The sequence below is a fragment of the Triticum aestivum genome, chromosome 2B (assembly GCF_018294505.1).
Source record: "Triticum aestivum cultivar Chinese Spring chromosome 2B, IWGSC CS RefSeq v2.1, whole genome shotgun sequence".
NCBI lineage: Eukaryota > Viridiplantae > Streptophyta > Magnoliopsida > Poales > Poaceae > Triticum > Triticum aestivum.
The window spans coordinates 11,207,090-11,220,444 of record NC_057798.1 but is presented as its reverse complement, the minus strand read 5'-3'; the positions used below and the strand labels follow the sequence as shown (position 1 = coordinate 11,220,444).

Sequence of the window (13,355 nt, the reverse complement as noted above, 5' to 3'; positions counted from 1 at the left end):
CACCCCCCTCTTTGCCGTCCGCTAGCTGACGGCAAAGATTCTTTGCCGCCCGCTAGCTAACGGCAAAGAGATGGCTGATGGCAAAGACATTCTTTACCGTCAGCTCTTTCTTTGCCGTCTGCTTTTCGGTAGCTGATGGCAAAGAGCTTCATTGCCGTCCGCTAGCGGACAACAAAGATCTGGCAGATGGCAAAGTAGCTGGTTCCAGTAGTGAAGAGGGGGGAGTCCTACTCCCGGTGGGAGTAGGACTCCTCCAGGCGCACCCCTAGGGGTCCGACCGCACCTCCCCCTCCCTCCTTTATATACGGGGACAGGGGGGCACCCCAGGACACACAAGTTGATCTTCGTGATCGTTCCTTAGCCGTGTGCGGTGCCCCCCTCCACCATATTCCACCTCGGTCATATCGTTGCGGTGCTTAGGCGAAGCCCTGCGTTGGTAGAACATCATCATCGTCACCATGCCGTCGTGCTGACGAAACTCATCCCCAACACCCTGCTGGATCGGAGTCCTGGGATCGTCATCGAGCTGAACGTGTGCTGAACTCAGAGGTGCTGTACGTTCGGTACTTGGATCGGTCGGATCGTGAAGACGTACGACTACATCAACCGCGTTGTCATAATGCTTCCGCTTTCGGTCTACGAGGTTACGTGGACAACTCTCCCCTCTCATTGCTATGCATCACCATGATCTTGTGTGTGCGTAGGAATTTTTTTGAAATTACTACGTTCCCCAACAGTGGCATCCGAGCCTAGGTTTTATGCGTTGATGTTATATGCACGAGTAGAACACAAGTGAGTTGTGGGCGATACAAGTCATACTGCTTACCAGCATGTCATACTTTGGTTCAGCGGTATTGTTGGATGAAGCGGCCCGGACCGACATTACGCGTACGCTTACGCGATACTGGTTTTACCGTCGTGCTTTGCACATAGGTGACTAGCGGGTGTCTGTTTCTCCAACTTTAGTTGAACCGAGTGTGGCTACGCCCGGTCCTTGGGAAGGTTAAAACAACACCAACTTGACAAACTATCATTGTGGTTTTGATGCGTAGGTAAGAACGGTTCTTGCTAAGCCGATAGCAGCCACGTAAAACTTGCAACAACAAAGTAGAGGACGTCTAACTTGTTTTTGCAGGGCATGTTGTGATGTGATATGGTCAAGACGTGATGCTATATTTTATTGTATGAGATGATCATGTTTTGTAACCGAAGTTATCGGCAACTGGCAGGAGCCATATGGTTGTCGCTTTATTGTATGAAATGCAAACGCCCTGTAATTGCTTTACTTTATCACTAACCGGTAGCGATAGTCGTAGAAGCAATAGACGGTGTAAACGACAATGATACTACGATGGAGATCAAGGTGTCGTGCCGGTGATGATGGTGATCATGGAGGTGCTTCGGAGATGGAGATCACAAGCACAAGATGAGGATGGCCATATCATATCACTTATATTGATTGCATGTGATGTTTATCCTTTATGCATCTTATCTTGCTTTGATTGACGGTAGCATTTTAAGATGATCTCTCACTAAAATTATCAAGAAGTGTTCTCCCTGAGTATGCACCATTGGAGCGAAAGTTCTTCGTGCTGAGACACCACGTGATGATCGGGTGTGATAGGCTCTACGTTCAAATACAACGGGTGCAAAACAGTTGCGCACGCGGAATACTCAGGTTAAACTTGACGAGCCTAGCATATAACAGATATGGCCTCAGAACACGGAGACCAAAAGGTCGAGCGTGAATCATATAATAGATATGATCAACATATTGATGTTCACCATTGAAACTACTCCATCTCACGTGATGCTCGGACATGGTGTAGTTGATATGGATCACGTAATCACTTAGAGGATTAGAGAGATGTCTTTCTAAGTGGGAGTTCTTAAGTAATATGATTAATTGAACTTAAATTTATCATGAACTTAGTACCTGATAGTATCTTGCTTGTCTATGGTGATTGTAGATAGATGGCCCGTACTGTTGTTCCATTGAATTTTAATGCGTTCCTTGAGAAAGCAAAGTTGAAAGATGATGGTAGCAATTATACGGACTGGGTCCGTAACTTGAGGATTATCCTCATTGCTGCACAGAAGAATTACGTCCTAGAAGCACCGCTGGGTGCCAGGCCTGCTGCTGGAGCAACGCCAGATGTTGTGAACATTTGGCAGAGCAAAGCTGATGACTACTCTATAGTTCAGTGTGCCATGCTTTACAACTTAGAACCGGGTCTTCAACGACGTTTTGAACGTCATGGAGCATATGAGATGTTCCAAGAGTTGAAGTTAATATTTCAAGCTAATGCCCGGATTGAGAGATATGAAGTCTCCAATAAGTTCTACAGCTGCAAGATGGAGGAGAACAGTTCTGTTAGTGAGCATATACTCAAAATGTTTGGGTATAATAATCACTTGATTCAGCTGGGAGTTAATCTTTCGGATGATAGCGTCATTGATAGAATTCTCCAATCACTGCCACCAAGCTACAAGAGCTTTGTTATGAACTATAATATGCAAGGGATGGAAAAGAATATTCCCGAGCTCTTCGCGATGCTAAAAGCTGCAGAGGTAGAAATCAAGAAGGAGCATCAAGTGTTGATGGTTAACAAGACCACTAGTTTCAAGAAAAAGGGCAAAGGCAAGAAGAAGGGAAACTTCAAGAAGAACAACAAGCAAGTTGCTGCCCAGGAGAAGAAACCCAAGCCTGGACCTAAGCCTGAAACTGAGTTCTTCTACTGCAATCAGACTGGTCACTGGAAGCGGAACTGCCCCAAGTATTTGGCGGATAAGAAGGATGGCAAGGTGAACAAAGGTATATGTGATATACATGTTATTGATGTGTACCTTACTAATGCTCGCAGTAGCACCTGGGTATTTGATACTGGTTCTGTTGCTAATATTTGCAACTCGAAACAGGGACTACAGATTAAGCGAAGATTGGCTAAGGACGAGGTGACGATGCGTGTGGGAAATGGTTCCAAAGTCGATGTGATCGCGGTCAGCACGCTACCTCTACATCTACCTTCGAGATTAGTTTTAGACCTGAATAATTGTTATTTGGTGCCAGCGTTGAGCATGAACATTATATCTGGATCTTGTTTGATGCGAGACGGTTATTCATTTAAATCAGAGAATAATGGTTGTTCTATTTATATGAGTAATATCTTTTATGGTCATGCACCCTTGAAGAGTGGTCTATTTTTATTGAATCTCGATAGTAGTGATACACATATTCATAATGTTGAAACCAAAAGATGCAGAGTTGATAATGATAGTGCAACTTATTTGTGGCACTGCCGTTTGGGTCATATCGGTGTAAAGCGCATGAAGAAACTCCATACTGATGGGCTTTTGGAACCACTTGATTATGAATCACTTGGTACTTGCGAACCATGCCTTATGGGCAAGATGACTAAAATGCCGTTCTCCGGTACAATGGAGAGAGCAACAGATTTGTTGGAAATCATACATACAGATGTATGTGGTCCAATGAATGTTGAGGCTCGTGGCGGATATCATTATTTTCTCACCTTCACAGATGATTTGAGCAGATATGGATATATCTACTTAATGAAACATAAGTCTGAAACATTTGAAAAGTTCAAAGAATTTCAGAGTGAAGTTGAAAATCATCGTAACAAGAAAATAAAGTTTCTACGATCTGATCGTGGAGGAGAATATTTGAGTTACGAGTTTGGTCTACATTTGAAACAATGCGGAATAGTTTCGCAACTCACGCCACCCGGAACACCACAGCGTAATGGTGTGTTTGAACGTCGTAATCGTACTTTACTTGATATGGTGCGATCTATGATGTCTCTTACTGATTTACCGCTATTGTTTTGGGGTTATGCTTTAGAGACGGCTGCATTCACGTTAAATAGGGCACCATCAAAATCCATTGAGACAACGCTTATGAACTATGGTTTAGCAAGAAACCAAAGTTGTCGTTTCTGAAAGTTTGGGGCTACGATGCTTATGTGAAAAAGCTTCAACCTGATAAGCTCAAACCCAAATCGGAGAAATGTGTCTTCATAGGATACCCAAAGGAGACTGTTGGGTACACCTTCTATCACAGATCCGAAGGCAAAACATTTGTCGCTAAGTTCGGAAACTTTCTGGAGAAGGAGTTTCTCTCGAAAGAAGTGAGTGGGAGGAAAGTAGAACTTGATGAGGTAACTGTACCTGCTCCCTTATTGGAAAGTAGCTCATCACAGAAATCTGTTCTTGCGACACCTACACCAATTAGTGAGGAAGTTAATGATGATGATCATGGAACTTCAGATCAAGTTATTACTGGACCTCGTAGATCAACCAGAATAAAATCCGCACCAGAGTGGTACGATAATCCTGTTCTGGAAGTCATGTTGCTAGACATGATGAACCTACAAATTATGAAGAAGCGATGGTGAGCCCAGATTCCGAAAAATGGCTTGAGGCCATGAAATCTGAGATGGGATCCATGTATGAGAACAAAGTGTGGACTTTGGTTGACTTTCCCAATGATAGACAAGCAATTGAAAATAAATGGATCTTCAAGAAGAAGACTGACGTTGACGGTAATGTTACTGTCTACAAAGCTCGACTTGTCGCAAAAGCTTTTCGACAAGTTCAAGGGATTGACTACGATGAGACTTTCTCACCCGTAGCGATGCTTAAGTATGTCCGAATCATGTTAGCGATTGCCGCATTTTATGATTATGAAATATGGCAGATGGATGTCAAAACTGCATTCCTGAACGGGTTTCTGGAAGAAGAGTTGTATATGATGCAACCAGAAGGTTTTGTCGATCCAAAGGGAGCTAACAAAGTGTGCAAGCTCTAGCGATCCATTTATGGACTGGTGCAAGCCGCTCGGAGTTGGAATAAATGCTTTGATAGTGTGATCAAAGCATTTGGTTTTATACAGACTTTTGGAGAAGTCTGTATTTACAAGAAAGTGAGTGGGAGCTCTGTAGCATTTCTGATATTATATGTGGATGACATATTACTGATTGGAAATGATATAGAATTTCTGGATAGCATAAATGGATACTTGAATAAGAGTTTTTCAATGAAAGACCTCAGTGAAGCTGCTTACATATTGGGCATTAAGATCTATAGAGATAGATCAAGACGCTTAATTGGACTTTCACAAAGCACATACCTTGACAAAGTTTTGAAGAAGTTCAAAATGGATCAAGCAAAGAAAGGGGTCTTGCCTATGTTACAAGGTGTGAAGTTGAGTAAGACTCAAAGCCCGACCACTGCAGAAGATAGAGAGAAGATGAAAGATGTTCCCTATGTTTCAGCCATAGGCTCTATCATGTATGCAATGCTGTGTACCAGACCTGATGTGTGCCTTGCTATAAGTCTAGCAGGGAGGTACCAAAGTAATCCAGGAGTGGATCACTGGACAGCGGTCAAGAACATCCTGAAATACCTGAAAAGGACTAAGGATATGTTTCTCATATATGGAGGTGACAAAGAGCTCATCGTAAATGGTTACGTTGACGCAAGCTTTGAAACTGATCCGGACGATTCTAAATCGCAAACCAGATACGTGTTTACATTGAACGGTGGAGCTGTCAGTTGGTGCAGTTCTAAACAAAGCGTCGTGGCGGGATCTACGTGTGAAGCGGAGTACATAGCTGCTTCAGAAGCAACAAATGAAGGAGTCTAGATGAAGGAGTTGATATCCGATCTAGGTGTCATACCTAGTGCATTGGGTCCAATGAAAATCTTTTGTGACAATACTGGAGCAATTGCCTTAGCGAAGGAATCCAGATTTCACAAGAGAACCAAGCACATCAAGAGACGCTTCAATTCCATCCGGGATCTAGTCCAGGTGGGAGACATAGAAATTTGCAAGATACATACAGATTTGAATGTTGCAGACCCGTTGACTAAGCCTCTTCCATGAGCAAAACATGATCAACACCAAGACTCCATGGGTGTTAGAATCATTACTATGTAATCTAGATTATTGACTCTAGTGCAAGTGGGAGACTGAAGCAAATATGCCCTAGAGGCAATAATAAAGTTATTATTTATTTCCTTATATCATGATAAGTGTTTATTATTCATGCTAGAATTATTAACCGGAAACATAATACTTGTGTGAAGATATAGACAAACAGAGTGTCACTAGTATGCCTCTACTTGACTAGCTCGTTGATCAAAGATGGTTATGTTTCCTGACCATAGACATGTGTTGTCATTTGATTAATGGGACCACATCATTAGGAGAATGATGTGATTGACTTGACCCATTCCGTTAGCTTAGAACTTGATCGTTTAGTATCCTGCTATTGGTTTCTTCATGACTTATACATGTTCCTATGACTATGAGATTATGCAACTCCTGTTTACCGGAGGAACACTTTGTGTGCTACCAAACGTCACAACGTAACTGGGTGATTATAAAGGTGCTCTACAGGTGTCTCCGAAGGTACTTGTTGGGTTGGCATATTTCGAGATTAGGATTTGTCACTCCGATTGTCGGAGAGGTATCTCTGGGCCCACTCGGTAATACTCATCACTTAAGCCTTGCAAGAATTACAACTAATGAGTTAGTTGTGAGATAATGTACTACGGAACGAGTAAAGAGACTTTCCGGTAACGAGATTGAACTAGGTATTGGATACCGACGATCAAATCTCGGGCAAGTAACATACCGATGACAAAGGGAACAACGTATGTTGTTATGCGGTCTGACCGATAAAGATCTTCGTAGAATATGTGGGAGCCAATATGAGCATCCATGTTCCGCTATTGGTTATTGATCGGAAACAGCTCTAGGTCATGTCTACATAGTTCTCGAACCCGTAGGGTCCGCACGCTTAACGTTACGATGACAGCTTTATTATGAGTTTATAATTTTTGATGTACCAAAGGTTGTTCGGAGTCCCGAATATGATCACGGACATGACGAGGAGTCTCAAAATGGTCGAGACATAAAGATTGATATATTGGAAGCCTATATTTGGATATCGGAATCGTTTCGGGTGAAATCGGGATTTTTCCGGAGTACCGGGGGGTTACTGGAACCCCCCCGGGGGTTAATGGGCCTACATGGGCCATAAGGGAGAAGAGGAGGGCCGGCCAGGGCAGGCTGCGCGCCCCCTCCCCCCGTAGTCCGAATAGGACAAGGAGGGGGGGGGGGGCGCCCCCCTTTCCTCTTTCTCCCTTTCCCCTTCCTTCTCCAACAAGGCAAGAGGGGGGAGTCCTACTCCCGGTGGGAGTAGGACTCCTCCAGGCGCACCCTTAGGGGCCCGGCCGCACCTCCCCCCTCCCCCCTTTATATACGGGGGCAGGGGGGCACCCCAGGACACACAAGTTGATCTTCGTGATCGTTTCTTAGCCGTGTGCGGTGCCCCCCTCCACCATATTCCACCTCTGTCATATCGTTGCGGTGCTTAGGCGAAGCCCTGCGATGGTAGAACATCATCATCATCACTACGCCGTCATGCTGACGGAACTCATCCCCGACACCCTGCTGGATCGTACTCCGGGGATCGTCATAGAGCTGAACGTGTGCTGAACTCGGAGGTGCTGTACGTTCGGTACTTGGATCGGTCGGATCGTGAAGACGGACGACTACATCAACCGCGTTGTCATAACGCTTCACTTTCGGTCTACGAGGGTACGTGGACAATACTCTCCCCTCTCGTTGCTATGCATCACCATGATCTTGCGTGTGCGTAGGAATTTTTTTGAAATTACTACGTTCCCCAACAGTACCATGTGAGTATCAAACTAGTCTATAGATATTATATAGTCGTACCTGGCTAAGATGTCAAGTCATGTCTACTTAATTTTTGATAGTTACATGACTTCTGTTCCAGAATAGAACACAACACATATTATGAAATTCCTTCCTTCTAGAAAATGACAGCACACACACACTGCTAAAATATATGGTATATGATATATAATATGTAGGAGGGAGTGCAACACTTACATACCTGTCAGCCAAGTCTAATGATAACATCTGCAAGATTAGAATTAGCCTTGCCCATAAGTTGAAAGAGCTTCTTTCTTTTCATTGTGCAGTTGCCAGTCTTCTCCATGATACGAGTGATTTTAGTAAATTCCTCAACCATATCATCGACCTATTGAAGTAGTGTCTTAGAACTTGAAACCGTGCAACCACATGGAAACAATTTGTTGACTTTGCTCAGTCACAGTAACTGCCGTATGTAAAGATCAAGAGCGATACTTTGACCAAGAACACTTGAAATTATCCGAAATCCAAAAGTGTCTAAACTTTTAAGAACTATATAATCAAGAGCTCCTTTCATCCAAGTTGTCAGGGATGACTTTTCGACTACTGCATAATCTGGTAACAATTAAATAAATGTTATCATGTGAGAATATACACTACTAGGGAAAACCTTATACACAAAATCTTACCAGTAGCGCGTGTTAAAATGAGGCGCTACTGCTACTTAGCAGTAGCGCGTTGGCTTAAAGGGCGGTACTGTTAGCCACTTAGCAGTAGCGCGGCAGGAACAGAACGCGCTACTACTATAATTGCCACACCGTTCCCGACGTGCTAGGTATAGTTGTAGCGCCCTTCTAAAAACAGCGCTACTACTACGGATTTTAGCAGCAGCGCATTTTCGCTCCCCACGCTACTGTTAAAGCTATTTTCACCTAACCCCCCGCGCGGCCTTCCCTCTCCTCTGCTTCCTCCCCCAATTCCCCACTCTCTCTTCTCCCCCTCGTCGCCTTCGCCGGAGCCCCTCCCCTCGCCCTCGCCGGAGGCCCTGCCCTCATTCTCCGCCGGAGTCTGCCCCTCGATGTCGTCGCGTGCCTGTGCCTCCTCCTCCTCGACCTCGACCTTGCCGGAGCCCTGCCCTCGCTCTCCGCCGCCGTCTCCCTCGACCCGCCTCGCCGCTGTCTCCCCCGACCCCGCCTCGCCCTCTGTAAGCACTCTCCCCTTCCCTCTTCTCTGCTTAGTATGAACCCTAGCTATTTAGTGCTAGTTAGTATGAACCCTAGGCTATTTTTAGTGCTAGTTAGTTAATTACAATTAGTATTAACCCTATTTAATTAGGTAGTACGAACCCTAGTTAAAAAATGGATACTTATATGGCAATTAGGGCAGTAGTTCCTAGGTACTAATTAGTTAGTAAGAACTAGGTACTAATTAGGTACTAGTTTATTTTTATTTATAGTAAGTTTATTTTTAGTAAGAACTAATTGAATTAATAGAACTAGTTAGTAAGAACTTGTTGCTATTTTTTTAGTTAAAGCAATTTTCCCTGCATCGACGTGGACGATGCCTATCCCGCATCCTCGTCGTCGAGTCGGCGGAGGACGACACCTGCTTGACCAGATGGGCCATGTCCGGGACTGGGCTCCGCCGGGGTGGTACTGGGATGCGCTACCTACCGGGGGGCGCAGGTTGGTGAGGAGCCAGACTGTTGTTGACCCGAACCTTCTTTGGTGGCGGTCGCATGGGCCAATGACGGTCCAGAGGCTCGAGGACCCCGCGGAGGTGGTGCGTCACCGTGTCAGTGAGGAGGACGCGCACGTCCATCGCTACTTGTTTGCGTTGGAGCACATGTTCTCCAATACCTGGCAGGTTCTCCAGGGATCTCACTGGAGCTATGATCCCGTGATGGTTCCTTCTCTGTGGGTGTCCACCGCCCGCGCCGATACCCGTCATGTGCTAGGGTTTTAGTTGTATTAGTGATGTTATATGTATGATACTATTCGGGATGTATTAGTGATAATATTCGACGATGTACGTACGCATGAGATGATTTACTTTTGCTTATTGAATGCATGCTAATTTGAGTCCTATAAGATATTTTGAAATGTATATCTTGTGTTGGTCAAATAGGATATGTGCTTTCCCAAGTGGCCGGTCATGTTTGCAGGTTACACATCCGAGTGGCCTATGTTTTTCCGGAGTGTTGATTCATATCCGTTCCGGCAAATTTCAGGCGCTCGATATGTCCTATTTTAGCAAAGGTCATGCCGGATTTTTCCGTGAATTTTGGCATGATTTGTGCCAGAATACGTAGGAAATATTGAGTGCCCCGGATTTGTGTGTTGAGTATCCTGGTAGTTGTCTTCGATCGATTTTCAGTTAATGTTTTAACTATGAACATAGGAAATGTCTGACGATGAAAAGGATTTCAGTATTTGCAAATACTGCGAAGACAAGTGCGGCCTGTGCGACGGAATCTTCCTAGATGATGATAGGCGCTTCAACATCAAGCTGGACGAGAACTTCGAAGTGGATACAGTAAGTCACAACGACAAGTCTTCTTTCGTAATTAAGCATGACATCTGCTTCATTTGCTTCAACTTATATTTTTTTTACTATTCTACTAGCGTATCCCCTGCCATGGAAGAGTTTTTGTATTGGATAAGATAGGTTTCAGTTCTATGACAACCACTATAGTGGTAAAGAAAGTTTATTTGAAGACCGAGCATGGTTATATTTTCCATGCAAAATTATACAACGAAGACGACTACACCTATTTTGGATGCAAAACATGGCGAGCACTATGCAAGACTTATGCATTTGAGCCTGATATGGTTATCACCTTTAATATTCGTCCAGAAGATGGTATTGAAGGTAATACCGACATCTGGGTCGATGTGCAGACGCCTCCAGTTCTACCAAAATGTGAGTTTCTCAACCATATTTATGTCTTTGATATTGTTTATTCAAAAATAGTTGACAACTAATTTCTATTGACAGCTTATTCCAATCAAGCAAACTTGTCCAGCGCTTGGTAGACAGGACCTACTACTGTCCCGGGGCTGAACTAAACTGCGAGGAGATAAGTCATTACGTTTCATGGCTTGAGGATCTTCATACTATCAAGACAAGTTATTTTTTTGGACTTGCAAATCTTAGTACTCAAAACGTGCGACCAATAGTGGTCATATTGAACTACGGTCACATCTATTTAGGAAAGATGGTAAGATTTTTACTATTGGTACTTAGTGCATCTTTCGCATACATTATTTTTAAGCTAAACTTCATTGCTAAGTATGTTACTATACAATGTTCTTCAACAGGGACTCCCGCTGAATGTTGTGCCTCATTGGATCAAGACTAAAGGTCAGATGAGAATTGTTAGCTTACGGCCAAGATATCCTATAATGCACTTTAGTGCATTCAAGATTTCTAATAGCGAGGAATGCTTAATAGTGAAAGATTGGAGCAAAATTGTGAACGATCTTAGAGAAGTACCAGGGGACAGCAATTAGAAGCGCAACCCACGATTAGGAGACAAGTTCATCTGCATGCTCCAACTTGATGAAGAACGACTGCTACACATGTTTTATGTTATTTTACCTGAGAGAGAGCAGCAGGAGTGATTAGCTAGTATTGGTGGCAATGACTCTGATGATTTTTATTAGCTAGTGTTGCTGGTGATTAGATAGCTACCGCAGCTAGTGTTGTTGGTGATTAGCTAGCTAGAATGAGTTTGAAGATGATGATGTGCTACACTATGACTATGATGATTAAATAACTACTGTTGATGTTATGACTATGATGATGATTAAATAGCTTGTCCTGGCGGATTAGATTCAAGTGGAGGCAACATGTGGTGCACATCGAAAGTACTACTAGTCCAAACTAGATCAAGTTTGGTTTAGTAGTATACTTTTGACATGCACCACATATTGCCTCCACTTGAACCTAATCCACCTTCATTTGACACACTGTTATGGACATAATGATGTAAACCTCATAACTGGTATTGTACCAATATTTGTACGATGGCGCATAAATACACTAAAAATAAAAAAAATAAAAAGAATACTAGTAGCGATGGAGAGTAAACACGCTGCCACTAGCTACATTAGCAGTAGTGTGGGAGTGAACAAACACTGCAGCTATTTGTCCTAGCAGTAGCGCGTGCGGGCACGCATTACTGCTAAGCAATAGCTGTAGCGCCTTATTAGTAGCGCGCCACCCCGCGCTACTAGTGAGCACAAAACTCGCGCTACTGCTAGGGTTTTCCCTAGTAGTGATAATACATGTTCATCATTACTAAAGTGGATTAGGGGCTAAGAGCCATATTTCTGTTGCTATTATGTTATAGGCCAGGGGCACCTAGTCGGTCCCTGGCAATCTTAGGCATGACTGGTGCCTATATACTTATGCGGGTTCAGCTACATAATTTGGACTGTTATGTATAAATAATTAGAAAGCATTCAAGATATTTTCTCTCTTGAAATATGAGGCCTGACTCACACTTCTCATATTTTTAAACATGCATGTTCAAACATGCAATTGTGCATGGACTGCCACTCACATAACCCATCGCATCTTGTACAACATTGCACATGTTTTAAGGTAAATTTAAAAAGTTTTCTGCAAACAATTAAGAAGCCCAGTGCAGAAGCCATATAAGGATTCGGCTAAAGCATTGTGACCGCTAAAAATGCAGTACAACAAACACAAAATAACAGAGAGATTCTCTTGATCCTCAATGGTGTTTATCAAATATCAGCAGTAACTATAACAGGCCAGCTCGTGAATGGTATGGACATACCAGCAATTTACACAATAACAGGCTAGCTCGTGAATAGCCTGGACATACCGTCTTTCCTCATCTCCGAAAGCCATCCCGAATCATGATTTCTGATCATATAAATATAGTGCTCAACATCATCATCACTAATATTAAAGGGCACAAAAGAACCATATAGGAAGATAGCCACATAGCGATAGGAAATCCACTGTCCTTCACTCCAATGCCCTACAAAAACGTGGAGATAAATGAGGGTATCTGATGTACATACACCATGTTCAACAAATAATCAAACATAAATAAAATTCTTGGCCCTCAAAATATGTGGCGCTACACTGAAATCACTCACCATGATCTCTGGAGGGAATTCAGATTAGTGGAGCACAATGCAGTTTAGCAACCAGGTGGATGGATTTACCACGTCGCTCCCGTTGTGTAAAAGATTGGATAAACAAAATCAAACAAAGTTCGTAGGAAGTAGACCTGGAAGGGGATGTAGCACACCATGCCTTATTCCTCCTCCTCCTATGAGGTAGCGGGGGCTGGGCCATCGCCCGGATCCAGGCCCAGTAGACCGAGCTCCGAAGGCTAGAGCCGTGGGCGTCATGGCGAGAGGTGGCTGAGGGATTCCTGGATAAGGGGGTATCCGGACAGCCGGACTATGTACTTTGGCCGGACTGTTGGACTATGAAGATACAAGATTGAAGACGTCGTCCCGTGTCCGGATGGGACTCTCCTTTTGTGGAAGGCAAGCTTGGCGATTCGTATGATAGATCTCCTTCTCTGTAACCGACTTTGTGTAACCCTAGCCTCCTCCGGTGTCTATATAAACCGGAGGGTTTAGTTCGTAGGACAACAACA

General features: G+C 43.7%; 1 pseudogene; it reads right to left on the bottom strand.

Annotated features, from left to right (window-relative positions):
* The window catches only part of LOC123038730 (protein RETARDED ROOT GROWTH, mitochondrial-like), a 19,504-nt pseudogene extending 6,574 nt beyond the window's left edge, over positions 1 to 12,930 (bottom strand).
* Positions 12,931 to 13,355: the final 425 nt, after the last annotated feature.